We start from the raw sequence: 14,888 nt of genomic DNA on the forward strand, positions 1-14,888 counted from the left end.
CAATGCGAGAGCAAAATCTGTTTTGAAGGACTGTACATTGTTACTCTTTGTTTCTATTTACGTTCAGATACGAAAAATTTCGTATCAGCAAACTGTAATGTTATATTTTATACTAAGTCTCAGTTGCAGTAAAGTGGAGTAATCATTCTTCAGATTCAAATGCGAGGAGCGCATTATGATAATACGTGATGTCAATGTCACATTACCTAAATATTAGCATGAGAATTTTGTATGCTGTTTTAGAAGGTTTTATATGGTGTTGTATCAGTTTATATCTAATTTTTTATACGGTATACAAAAAGAGTTTGAGTGTCAAAATTAATGTTAGAGCGTATGTGTGCAGTCGGTCAACCTAAATATTGATAATGGCGAATTTGTAATTTGGTTTATTATGCTTTTACGCGGTGTTCTATATTTTTCTACCTGCATTGCTTTTTAAACATCGTCTATCAAAAAGGCATTTCGAAATGGATGAGTATAAAAATTAATGTCAAAGGACAATATGTGGTAACCCAATTCTTTTCGTTTCAAGTTATGTTAATATAATGGTTCCAATTCTATGCTCTTATGTTGTTCGTGCTACACTACGTATTTTGGGAAATGTTTCCGGAAACACGCGCAGAAGGCGTGAGCAGTGTCAGTTTTATGATTTTACGATGTAATCCTACAGATTTTTACGTTTCAGTCTTTTGATAAGTGCATGGTTAAGATAGTAATTTCCTAATGTCTTCCTTTTTCACTGTGAACGGCCTTGCCGCAGTGGTAACACCGGTTCCCGTCAGATCACCGATTGGGCTAACACTTGGATGAGTGACCATTCGGTCTGCCGAGCACGGTTGGCAAGTGGGATGCGCTCAGTCTTGTGAGGCAAACTGAGGAGCTACTTGACTGAGAAGTAGCGGCTCCGGTCTCGTAAACTTACATACGGCCGGGAGAGCGGTGTGCTGACCACATGTTCCTCAGTATTCCCAACCAGTGATGCCTGTGGGCTGAGGATGACACGGCGATAGTCGGTACCGATGGGTCTTCATGGTGGAGTTCAGTTCACTTCTTTCTTCTTTAATAACAGATTTTGTAATAATTATCATTAAAGACGGTGCTGCTGCGTCCGTTGTTGGCCATGAGCATAGTAGCTGCATAGATCCCTGTAAGCAGCTAGCTCAGTTGCATTTGTACCTTCGGTCTGGCAAGTATCCTTCATTGGTATGTGCAAACATTGCAATTTTACTTCTCGAAGTACATCCAATAAATAATTGAGGACGAAGGTTGCAAGTGCTACTCTGAGATGAAGAGGTTGACACAGGATAAGAATTCAGGGCGGACCGCATAAAACAAGTCAGAAACAGATGATCTCAAAGAAAAAAATTATGAGTCCACAGGGCTTTAATACCAGGCATGGTGATGAAAACGATTTCAAATGTACGTTCTTATATATTCGTATAGTTCGGCGGATCAAGTATGTTATAGTGCAGTTTGATTATTTTTTCTTGTTTTATCTACAGCACTGATGAAGGCCATGCAGTAATTGAAATCGATTCCCAACAGAAATAAAGATTTCTGTTTCAGTTTGTTATTAATCCTCGTTTATTTCCACATTTTTTTTCTATCCACCGGATCACTTATCCTCAGCCTGATATCATACAATTTCTTCCTCACTTATGTATTTCCCCAACGTTCTCTGTCCACTATTTTGGCCTCTGCTTTTCCTCTTCGCTTTGTCGTCCGATCGCTTGACATGCTGCCTTGTGACTGCGTTTTTTAGTTTGTAGACATTTCTCTTCAGCATTGCTACATTCATCAAAACTTTGCAGGTTGCTAACTAGTCACAATTTATAAAGAATTTTGATACATCTATGAGACCATTTACATTATATTTAACATTATTCAGAATTTTAATAGGACGCCATATTCCTACGGTACCCATTTCTCCCACGGTGGAAAGGTCAAACTATGCTCCAAGCATGAAGTGGTCGAAGCTACATTCCCGGCCTCATGATATCCTTATGTCGCTCACCCTCAATATAGAATTATTCGTTTTATATTAAGTCTTCTATGATCAATCTCAGATCTCTTGATATGTATTTATGTATTCACTTATGAGGGAAGAGACCATTTAAAATTTTCAAATGCAATGCAATGCATTCATTTACTTGCCTTTCGCTATTTTCCTTTATGACATCCTCTCCATATCTTTCTATTATTTCATCATCCACCTCTGAACCTATCTCCCATGAGTACTAATTCCTTTTGAGGCTTTGTCTTTTCCAGAACATGTACCTGTTCTTCATAAAAGTCATCTTTGGTTTTTGTATCAGCGTCATTTGCTGTGGCAAGCGTTTCCACTAACGTGCTATCATATCCATGGTTATAATTCTTTCATTTATAGGTTCACTGCCCTTATTGCTCTTCTTATGCCTTTATTAGATTACTACTGACAAACATCTCTTGGCCCTCTCCTTCCCGATACCACTTTAAAAATGAACGTAATCTCCCATAATTTCTTTTCCCTTAACTTTTTTTTCTGTTAACAACAGGAGGCGAGGTACTGGCGGAAGTAAATGCTGTGAGGACGGGTAGCTCAGTTGGTAGAGCACTTGCCCGCGGGAAGGCAAAGGTCTCGAGTTCGAGTCTCGGTGCGGCACACAGTTTTAATATTCCAGGAAGCTTCATCCCCCGCATACATCTGTAACGTTTCCATCTCCTTGAAAACTTCTTTTTTCTTGGTATCCAAATCTTGTACTTTCCCTGTTACCATGAAAAAGTCTTTCTCTGTAGCCATGTTAGTTTCTCTGATGTCCCATTATTCCTCCAAGGCTTTTGAGAGACAACTCGAGTCATGTACCTACATTTCACGAATGCTGGGGTGCTGGCCCAACGATACAACTCATGGCCCAGGAGGACTGGGCGAGATTTCGCGTTACCATGCCCTAGCAGAACGCGTTACCGGGATTTTGAGATGTGTCTAGCCAATTGGTTAGTGAGAAAAAACGGGACAACGTGAAGGAAGAGGGAGCGTTGATGAAAACACTTCGTCTGGTTCCTCTGTAGAGGCCTGGCTGATTTGGGTGAATAGCTACATGAATAGTTACACTACTGCTAGTATAGCCTCTGGTTCGTAAGAAAACATAAGCCCTCACGCTTGTACAGGCAGTACTTCAGTAACACCGTATCTCCTGAGACAAGATGTGAAACTGATGACTGTCATCTTTCTTATGCAGATGTAGTGCTCAGAGATATGCTTATCGTTCATGCTTCAAAGGCACGGACTGATGACCATAGATGTTAAGTCCCATAGTGCTCAGAGCCATTTGAACTTCAAAGACAGGACTGTGTGGATCTTATAAGCTTGATTTACCTGTTGCTGAGGCCTTTGACCCGACTAAGCAAACAGAGCATGCTCTTGAATGCAGAGGAGCCGAGGTTTTTCAGACAGACTTCCACCCTGGTGACACATATTTCAGTGACAAGGATCAACAGTGTGGTGAAAACCGTCATAAGTCGAGGAACAGATCCGCCCCTCGAAATAAGGCCAATGAAAATTCCATTGGACATCAATATCGTAAAGTTAAATCTTGTGGTCTGTTCTTCGAGACACATGACATAGTGTTTTTATAAAATTAAGACTTGTTTATAATGTTGACAACAAGTTCATCAGGCAGAGGCTTCTTTATAGAAACAACGCCACTCCATCAGGTACTCTGCTTGTAGTGTAACGTCGAATGTATGGTGCATGAGCTAGACTCTGCTGATCACCATTTTGAAAATGGTGTTTACACTTTTTTTATATCAAGTGATGAAGCAACATTAGCAGATATTGATTTAAATGGACACTACATTCTAGTTCAACTTGACACTGGATTTTCAGAAGCTATCATAAATAATGTTACAGATGCTTTTATTGGCACTCAACGGATATTCAGTTTTCATAGAAAATTAACGAAATATAATGGGCAGTCAATTCAAATCAAAGGCCGTTGTTCAGCGAATGTCAAGTATAAAAACATAAAGGTGCAGGCCCCAGTACATAACTTAAAGGGTTCTCATGATATTCGTTTTATTGGTTCTACTGGGAATTTTATGCCTTTAGTGCCGAAACCACATACAGCTGCTAACGTCATGGAATTGGATCTTTTCCTGCATCCAATCTTCATAGTTCAAGATTCGGGAAGATACATCCAGGCCATGGATAAGGATGTGGACAATGCATCACTGTATTCTTAATTTTCCTTGGCCTAAGGCAACGGAGCTTTTGAGTCAGCTCCCGCTGGGTTAGACCAGATCTTTTCTGGACACAAACTGATGTCAAAAACCGGAATGGTTTTGGGGGACACAGATTTGTCATCTGGGCCACGCCAAGTACATTTTTTGGCAGCAGATGGAGACGAACGACAGAAACATGTAGTCACGTCTGATCATTTGCCTATGTAAATAGCTTACCTCTTAGAGCATGACCTTGTTTCAGCCACAGGTGCCAGTAAAATGTCTGCCTGAGAAGAGGCATGAGAAGTTTCAGCGTTATAACAGCCTACCAGTGCCGACAACCTGCCACCACCTGAGTCAATGGACACAGAGCTCAGCAGTCAGCACAGAAGCCAGGATGGAGGTGGACTTTGTCTGGCACACCACTGCAGTAGCCGAAGCAAAATAGACTTCACCACCGTGCCTTGGGGAGAATGAATGTTGCATCCTACATCACTACCCCTTCCGGGTAGGCATCCTTCTGAGGTGGCAGGGTGTCAGCGTCCCTATACTGAGGCAAGGGCAAGAGCGGAAAGAGCTTTGGTAGCCACCTCCGGCTGAGGCCAGCGTCGACCGGAATATTTCGCCACAATTCAACACATATTCCAGTCGCACACAATGATACCACTCAAACTTGTAGCCAATGAGCGGGATGCATATTACTGTCTGCAGCACCAGCCAGTTGCACATAATCAGTGTAATAATCATGATGTTCTATAACTTGCTATGTGGTATGTCAGGGGAGTTCATTGGTCGAGTTTATCGTCAATGGAACCAACAGATCATCGGGATTTCTGCCCAGTTTATCATCGGCGGATCCGGCTGTCCAGGTTCATCAACAACCAGCAGTTTACCATAAGCAGCCAGGAATCTGTCCTCACCAGATCTTGGTCAGAGGGTACCAGCTACGCAGGCTGGAGCTGACGTTATCAACAGTCAGAAATTGCCCTTCAGGTAAACTGCCCACTGGGACAGAGACCACTAAAGCCTACACAAAAGCGTGGTAACTTACTTGTCTACGGATTTTGATGTCTGTATGTGACTGTTCGTTTAAGGGACTTAGTTATCAGCCCAGACAGCTTCAATACTGTTTCATCTTAACTGGATGTAAATTTGTATTATTGTTGCAATAGCAAATGCTCATGTACTTCTTCCAGTTATTTGTGAGATGGCCTCCAGCGTTTGCCTGAAGATTTTGGTATGGTAGGGGTACATCAGAGGCAGGGTGGATCACACTTGCAATCCTAGATGGTTACTCAGTGTTGAAGTACTTCTACCTAGCTGTACATTGTCCAGTTTGCCTTGCTGAACATCAGTTTTGGTCCGTTTCCTTCTGCAGTTGGTCTTTATGTAAGGTAGGCCATAATGGGGAAGCAGTCGTTAGGGTGAAGGTCGTCTACTGTCTATAAATCCCTAGCGAGTAGAATCTGCAAGAGCAGGAGAGCAAACTGACATCAATGACAGAGGATGACCCTGTTGCTGTGCAACAGTGCGTCATTTTCTGGGTGTTCACGAGGAACTTGTTTTCCAATTGTAAGAGAATTTCAACTACTAGATCCCTGGGGCACGTGGTTACAGCCCCACAGAACACTATGTGCACTGAAATCGTTTAAAATAAGGGATGGTGGAGGGTGTTAGTTGATATGTTCCAACGTTCTAAGAGCGCCTCGCTATCTAGTGGTTCCTTTGGCGGCATAGAAACGGAAAAGCGTTACCTACATGTGCTGTGACAGGAACTACATGTTGTGTGGTACTTAGTGGCAGGTGGAGAATAGAGTGTGTCAATAACGAACACTGTCATTCCTTCCTTAGCCCTCTCGGTATCTATGTCGTTCTTTCTGTGGAAGTGATTAAGGCATATACAAGCAGATTTCATTGTAATATGTCCACAAACCGTTGGTACGTCTTTCATTTTCTCTCTCTTGCACCTCTCGTGGGGAGTGCAAGCTTATTTTAGGTGGAGTAGTGCAACTCAGTGGCTGATCACTTCCAGTCCCAAATCATCAGGGTCATAGGTGACTGATGATAGCGTCTTTATTCTACTGAACTTTGATTTCTTCTTTGCCTCATCTTTCCTTTTTTGGGAAGAGGTAAACGAAAATCCAGATGAAATGTATCCATCATTTTAGGTGATATCTTTGTTTTCGGGGTATTGGCATCCCACTGTCAGCGTGTGAAGTCTTCGAAACTGGTTCTGTAGCGTGTGTTGGCTTACTGGACGGTGTACCTCAGCATGTGCAGCAACATGAGCAACTGCCGGTAACGGCATTTGCTGTCCGTGACTGTGTCGACATACTAACTTTAACTGTGGCATGCTTCACGACTGATTCAGATGGGGTTAAGTATGATGGAAGCTGCATTGTTTTATTTACTGATTTCATTATACTGCCTGACAAAAAAAGTGAAGCATATTGAAGGAAATGAGAAAAGGAAATAAAATTTTACAGGTTGAGAGTGTAAGTGACGTTATTTCGGTGGTGGCAAAATGAAGTCAAATGTACAAAGCACTTCAAGGTAATAGTCCACTTACCAGTATGAAGTTACATTCTATCGGCTGGATGCATGCACTGATTCGGTTGTGAATGGTGCCATAAATCAGTTATATCCACTCTTGAGCCGAGTTGGCCCACAACTGGTGTAAATGGTCATTGATATCTCGTATAGTGGCAATGGGATTAAACTGATGTCTGAGGTGATTCCACACATGTTCTACCGAAATCAGAACCAGGGATCTTATTGACCTTGGGAGTACTTCAATATCATGCGGACAGTTCATAGTGATATCGTACTATGAGTCGTGTTGAAAAATGGCTCACGATACTGTTGCATGAGAGGTAACACATAACAATGCAAGATTTCCACAACGAATTGTTCTACCATCAGGGTTCCTTCAATCACAACCAGCTGTTACTCAAGTCGTACCGAAGGCTCCTCAGACCCTGAAGCCAGGGATAATACTGCTGTGCCTCTCCAAAGCTTTGGAAAAATGTGACCTCTTCATACGTCCCCAGCATCTCATTAATGACCGTCATCAGCGTAGTGGCTAACACCAATTCATTGCTGGATACACTATGACACCACTCATGAGCACTTCATGTTCCCAATCATGGCATTACTGCAGACATAGTTCTTTGTGTTATGGTGATAACGGCAGTCTAAGACGAGACGGTAATTCCCTAGTCTATCCGCTGTTATCTCCGACCAGTGGTGTGGGATGACGACAAATGTTACAGTGAGTGTTAGAGGTTCTCCGATGGAAGGAACAGAGTGAAAGATTTACCGTATATCTGATACACGATAATAATGAAGAACGCTCCATTAGATGGTCAGACGTGGTCGAGAGGAACTGTGATTACCAGTATGCCGGACCTCACGTTCTCATCCGTTCAATATCAGGCCACTGTCACATCCAAACGCCTCTCAATTTGGTTACTGCACGATTCAGCCAGGCAGTCAAATGGTGACCCACAATGATGCCTCTTCCAAACTCTGTCATGTGCTGATAACGACGTCTCACACAAGCAAGCGAAAGACATTTACTTGATATTCGTTATGAGCATCTAAATCATACTCCGCACGCCACCTAATGGTGTGTGGCGGAGGGTACATTCGGTACTACAATCTGATCCCTCCAACCCTGTTCCACTCGAAAATAGTGCGTCGAACGAGTGACTGTCGGTAAGCCTCTGTATTGGCTCTAATTTCTCGAATTTTCTCCTCGTCGTCCATACGCGAGATGTATGTAGGGGGGAGGGGGGAAAGTAATATGATATGTGACTCCTCTTGAAAAGTGCTGTTCCAGAGTTTCAATAGTAAATCTCTCCGTGATGCACGTCTCTCTTGTAACGTCTACCAGTGGAATTTCTTTAGCATCTCCGTCACTCTCTCTCGCCAGCTAAACGATCCTGTGACGAAAAGCGCCGCTAATCGTTGGATCTCACCTTTCAGTCCTACCTGACAGAGATCCCAGATAGTTGAACAATACTCAAGAATCTGGCGAACAAGCGCCTTAGAAGCCAGATCTTTCGTGGATTAGTTACATGTCCTCAGGATTCTTCTGATGAATCTGAGTCTGGTGTCTGCTTTTCTCACTATCTATTTTATATGGTCATTCCACTTGAGGTCACTCTGGGTAATTGCACATAGGTATTTTACGCCAGACACTGTCTCCAGGTGTTTGTCATCAATAGTGTAGCTGTACAGTAGTGGATTTCTTTTCCTATGTATCCGCAATATGTTAGATTTATTTATATTCAGTGTCAACTGCCAGAGTCTGCACCATTCATCAGTTCTCTGCAGGTCGTTCTGCAAATTCTTACTATCTTCTGGCGTTTCTACTTTGATCTAAACAACTGCATCATCTTCGAATAGCCTTAAAGGGCATCCGTAGCTTCTACTAGATCATTTATACAAATATTGTGAACAGTAACGGTCCTATCACACTTCCATGAGGTACTCCGGATATTACCTTTATGTCTGCCATTTAGTTCCGTTAAAAGCGACGTTTCGACTTCCATCTGCAAAAAAGTCTTGAATCCAATCGCAAGTCTGCTCCGATACTCCGTAAGCTCGTATTTTTTTTCATTAAGCGGCAATGCGGGACGGTATCAAATGCCTTACGACATGAACCTGAGCGCCGTTGTCCACTGCGCTGTAGATCTCATGGAGGGACAGAGAGAGCGGAATTTTGCAGGATCTCTTTTTGCGAAATCCATGTTGATTTTTATAGAGGAGCTGTTCATTTTCCAGGAACGTCATAATGCTTGGACATAAAACATGTTCCATAATTCTACAACAGACAGACGTCAACGATATAAGTCTATAATTGTGTGTATCTGTCTTAAGGCCTTTCTTAAAAATGCGAATGGTTCAAATGCCTCTGAGCACTATGGGACTTAACTTCTGAGGTCTCAGTCCCCTATAACTTAGAACTACTTAAACCTAACTAACCTAAGGACATCACACACATCCAAGCCCGAGGCAGGATTCGAACCTGCGACCGTAGCGGTCGCGCGGTTGCAGACTGTAGCGCCTAGAACCGTTCGGCTATCCCGTCCGGCTAAAAATGTGAACGACCTGCGCTTTTTTCCAGACATTGAGTACCTTTCGTTGCACAAACGATCTACGATAAATTACTGCTAAAAGGAGAGAAAGTTCTTTCGCATAATCTTTATAGAAACCTAGAGGTATCTCATCTGGTCCTGAAGCCTTTCCACTACTAAGTGATTGTAGCTGCTTTCCTGTTCCGCCATCGGTTATCTCAGTACCTGCCATTTCGATGTTCGCACGACGATTGAAAGGAGAGACAGCACTACCATCTTCTGCTGTGAAACAACTTCGGAATACAGAATTCAGTATGTCGGCCTTATCTCTGTTATCTTCCGTTTTGGTGGAGGTGTGGTCGCTGAGAGTATGAATAGGTGATTTTGACCCATTTACTGATTTTACATACGACCAAAATCTGTTAGGGTTTTTATTCAGATCGGCTGACAACGTCTTACTTTCAAAATCATTGAGCGCATCTCTCATTGCTCTCCTTACGCTCATTTTCATTTCGTTCAGCTTTTGTTTGTCAGCTACGTTTTCACTTCTCTTGAATCTGAGATGAAGTGCTCTTTGTTTACGTAGCGCTTATCTAATACGACTATTAAACGAAGGTGGATCTTTACCATCCCTTAAGACCTTACTCGGTACACACTTGTATAGGGCATATTGAACGATGCCTTTGAATTTTTTTTTCTATTTATTCTCCACATCTTCGTCCTCATCACCGAATATTTGATGCTGACTGCTGAGATATTCCGAAATTCGTATCCTGCCACCGTTGCTGAGTAAACATATCTTCCTACCTTTCTTAACATTCTTTGTAGGACTCGTCGTCACTGATGCAGTCACAGCCTTATGGTCACTGACATCTTCCTCTACGTTAACTGATTCAATAGTTCAGGTCTGTTTGTTTCCAGGAGGTCTAAGACGTTACCCTCACGAGTTGGTTCTCTATCTGCTCAAGGTATTTTTCGGACATGACATCCATCACAATGCCACACCAGTTTCGATGGCATAACACTCCCAATATATACCTGGCAAGTTGAAGTCACCTCCTATTACAACGGCACGATCAGAAACATTACTAATTATATCCTGCGAGCTCTGTCTAAAGTGCTCTACAACTACAGATCCTGACCCACGTGGTCTATAAAAGCATCTGATCACCATGTTTGACCGTTCTTTAATACTCAACTTCACCCAGATTAATTCACAATCGGAATCCGTGATAACCTTTCTAGATTCTATCGAATTTTATATTGTAGTCCGCAGCTTGTGGTCGTGCGGTAGCGTTCTCGCTTCCCGCGCCCGAGTTCCCGGGTTCAATTCCCGGCGGTGTCAGGGATTTTCTCTGCCTCGTGATGATTGGGTGTTGTGTGATGTCCTTAGGTTAGTTAGGTTTAAGTAGTTCTACGTTCTAGGGGACTGATGACCATAGATGTTAAGTCCTATAGTGCTCAGAGCCATTTTATATTGCAATAAACACAGCGACACCATTGGCGACTAACCTATCCCAACAATAAACATTCCATTCTGAACTTAGGATTTCGTTGTTATTGACGTCTGGCTTCAACCAGCTTTCTGTTTCCCCTTCTATATGTACATTATAACTTTCAGTAGGCGATACTAATTCTTTGACCGTTCTGTGACTGCTCCTGCAGTTTACTAAAACCATATTAATCTTTTCTATCTCTGCCAGGACCCAGATTCTCTGAGGTCGCTGTGGCTGATTTAACAGGCTAGTTGAGTTTGCTCCAAAGCGAGGGGTCCTCTAACCTAAAAAAGCCCCATATACACGCCCCACGTACTCCCCTAGCCTACTAGCCGCTTCCTGTGTGTAGCACAAGCCTGACCTATTAAGAGAGTAACATCAATATCGATTAGAAGTAGGTTTATACTTTGTAACTATGTGTCTGTGAGTATGAAGTGTTTGTTCTTTGTTAATTAAGGTCATTGATTTGTGACAAGAAATTTAAAGTTTGCAATGTATGTATGGTAAAAAGTAAATGATGTTTAAAATAATGAAATTTTATAATATATTTACGTTAATAAAGAAAAATTTCTATATTGGAAGCTGCTTCATTCTTACCGTGAAATGTAAAAGCTCTAGGGAAGCCCCTCCGCAACGGAAGTGGCTTGGCGCAAGGTAAAAGATGGTTTTGGCGGTCGATCTGAGCGGCTCCTTGAAGGGAACGGCAGGCAGTCAGTGGCTAGCCGTTGTACAGTCTACATCGAGGACGCCAAGGGAGGCATTTGGAGACCGTTTTGTATGGAATCTTGCCTCAGATGTGGATTTGGCTACTACATCGTGGTCTTGGCAATAAATAATGGCTCTAAATGTGTTTAAACCCTAATTTTATCCTAATCATGAAACTATGCAGGATCCCCTCCAAAGTGTGCAGAATACTTAGTATTCTTTTTTTTTATCAGAATAGTGCTTTGTTTCTATGTATTAAATGTGGAAAAATTCAGTGCCAGAGTGTATAATGTCTGTCTAAAATACCTGCTTCTCAGGTGACGAGAAAGGCACATAAATTAAACTTATTTGACACGTAATTTAGTTATGATTGCTATCATGAACAATATTTTGAAGTTAAGTGAGCTCAGTGTTGAGTAAATTGCTTTAAAGAATGAAAACATAAATTACTGCAGGTGGGGTTAAACATTTATTTTGGTTGAATTGAACTTTGCTTTTGAAATCATCACAGAGTTGCCTAGTAAGACAGTATCAGTTTATGTGTCCCCACTATATTCTCCTCATATTAGAAAGATATATGGAATATTGTCGCTACTAAAGAAGTCTGACGCATTTCCATACATGAGGATATAAAAAGTGTATATTTAGTGTTATTTAATTTTAGTTGTGGTGTTTATATGTCAATTAAATCAAAAGTATAATATTTTGAAGGATCAGCCTCAGTTGCGCAGATTTTCTGGTCTTTACCAGGTTTCGGCTAAATTAAAGTAGACTTCTTCAGAAGCCTAAAATTACCATAAAATTCCAGAGTAAGGCACAGTCAACATTAAAATTAAAACATATAGTACCGTGGTAATATGTCGAATTAAAACTACTTAACTGAAGTCCAGCCCCGGCATCGCTTCACCACGCGGTCGGTTGGCGGCGGCAACTGACCATTGCAAGCGGAATTATTTCATGCCCAACTTTAGTCAGTGTTTCCTTCAGTAACATCTCAGTACTGAATCATGTAATGATAGTGATTGTAACTGTTATTATAAGAATGGGGCAGTATCTTGCTTTAAATGATTACTTGTTGGTGCATTAATGGCAACTACTGCTTCCCCATAACTTAGATCGCCTGTATTTGTGTGTACCCAATGAAAGTCACTAAAATTATTAGTATTCAATTTCCTTAAACTTAATGTTTCAAATTAATATGCCTTATTAGGCTGGCGACCGTTCATTGTTTCATTCGTATTAACTCTTCCACTTTCATTGCCATCAAAGTAAAGCCTGTTTAGTTTTGTAGTAATTGCAATATCTACAAAATTACTCTCCGATACCCTTTTTTCCATTAGACAAACACACGGTCAAAATACAAAATCCTCCCAGAGGATAACACTAGTTGTGTCATAGCAAACGAATGGCTAGTGTTATAAGGGGAACCCTACAATTCAGCACCCAATAGCGGAGGTCGAGAAATTCGCATCCGATACCGTCGCAGAACCGTCTGAGTCTCTGGTTTAGACCTTCCACTCTGCTCCAAACAAGAGGACCGCGATCAACCCTGGGTACGATGCTACAAATAAACAGCTTAGCCTGCACTCAGTGTGCGTTGCTAGTTGCCTTCACCAAATCAGCCCGCCGCCGAAAGGAACCGAGGATGGCCTCAGAACCCAAGTGGCAGGCGCCATTTGTGCCGACATGTGCCACTACATGCAGACGGTTGCACCCAGTGCACTCGATAACCGCCGACAGGGCCACCTCCACGTCATGGATGAGATATCCTGGCAAACATACCGAATGCACACTGGAATTCTTTCCCGTCTTGCCTGCTATCTCCCTGAGGGGCTCCACCACCCGCCTAACATTGGAGCTCCCAATGACTAATGAGTTAACACCTAATATAGTCTAAAACATGAGATTCATTAAAATATATTACGAGTTCACTTACATCCAACAGGGAATACAACATTTAGAAGCTACTTTGTCACTATCAATGAAATTCACCGACAACCGCGTAAGTAAGATGTTATTTTATTTTATTTTGACGACAACCTGTTTCGGTATTCCGCTATGCCATCTTTGGGCCCCATATGCATCTCTCAAAATAAACAATAACGCCATACAGCGCCATATGTCCCTGGATTTTGTGTATTCAAATCGTTTTACAAGTGCTTAATTCTAAGACTTGATAGCAATTACTGGAATGCAGAAATGAAATGCACTTTATATTCTTATTTGTTTCACTGTATAGCATACGCTTTGTAATTTTGTTTTCTTCTTGCTAGACGTAACACCCCCTGCGCCTAACTGGATGGTTGTTGGAACAGTCAACACACGCGTGGATATGTGCACACCTCGCTCAAGAGCGGCTTATCTAAAATTCACATAAGAAGTACGATCATTGTACGCAACTACAGTGTGGCCAAATCTCTAACACTTGAAGCACCGCAACGTATCCGGTACATAGTATTTAAGTATCTCGACCTAATTGAATGTTAAAGAGCCTGTAGGTGTCTCTCTAGGCTTTCATTCCCTTTCATCAGGTTCTGCAAATACCTACCATTTCTTCTGCCCATTCATTCCTTAAAGTTCTACGCCATCCTATTTCATTAGTTCTTCGCATGGCAGTACCTCACAGCTGCAATTTAGAGCTTTTAGAGCTTATATAGTTCACATACAACGAAATATTCGCCAGGGTTCTTCAGTTTAGTAACTTGTCCAAAAGTGGTATTTTAAATTAACATATGTTCTACACTAATTTCAGGCTCCTCGTATGCCACCTTGAACATTTTTGTATTTAAAACTTGGACATTTTATCAAAGAAAGCCTTTTCCCTTGTAACAACGCCCTGCCACTGCATAAACGTCAACATTTTGACACGATTGTGTCCTTTTGCTACCACTGCTCTTTATTTGTTATGGGAACGTTTTGAGGAGTGCTTCCCTCACGAGTTCCCTTGTTGCATGGCATGTGCTCTACTGTGATCCACCCGATCCACTGCGAGCGTTTTCTAAAGAACTGGCGCCCTAAGGTAAGGTGAGTCCACCCGGGCGGAGCCCCACTTGTCTGGATGAGTCCTTGTACAATTTAGGTACGATATGTTCCCCCGATATTGTCCGCTAGTGAGTGTTTCACCACAACAGACATTCATCTCACCAGCGCACAACAAATCTTGAGGGCCCTTTTTAAAGTTTTTTATTTACCCGTTTCGCTGCCAGCACGGTATAGCCAAGATCCCCATATTGTCTATCAACAATGTTCCACCAGAACTGCTTCTTCTTCTTTCGCTAGCGCTTATGTCCCGCATCTATGCGTAGGGTAGCACGGTGCAATCGTATTTGGCATGGTTAATGTTAAGGGGTGGTAGGATGCCCTTCCTGCCGTCAACCCATACCCCCCAGGACGGAAGTAGCGTACC

The sequence above is a fragment of the Schistocerca gregaria genome, chromosome 5 (genome assembly GCF_023897955.1).
Source record: "Schistocerca gregaria isolate iqSchGreg1 chromosome 5, iqSchGreg1.2, whole genome shotgun sequence".
Classification (NCBI taxonomy): Eukaryota; Metazoa; Arthropoda; class Insecta; order Orthoptera; family Acrididae; genus Schistocerca; species Schistocerca gregaria.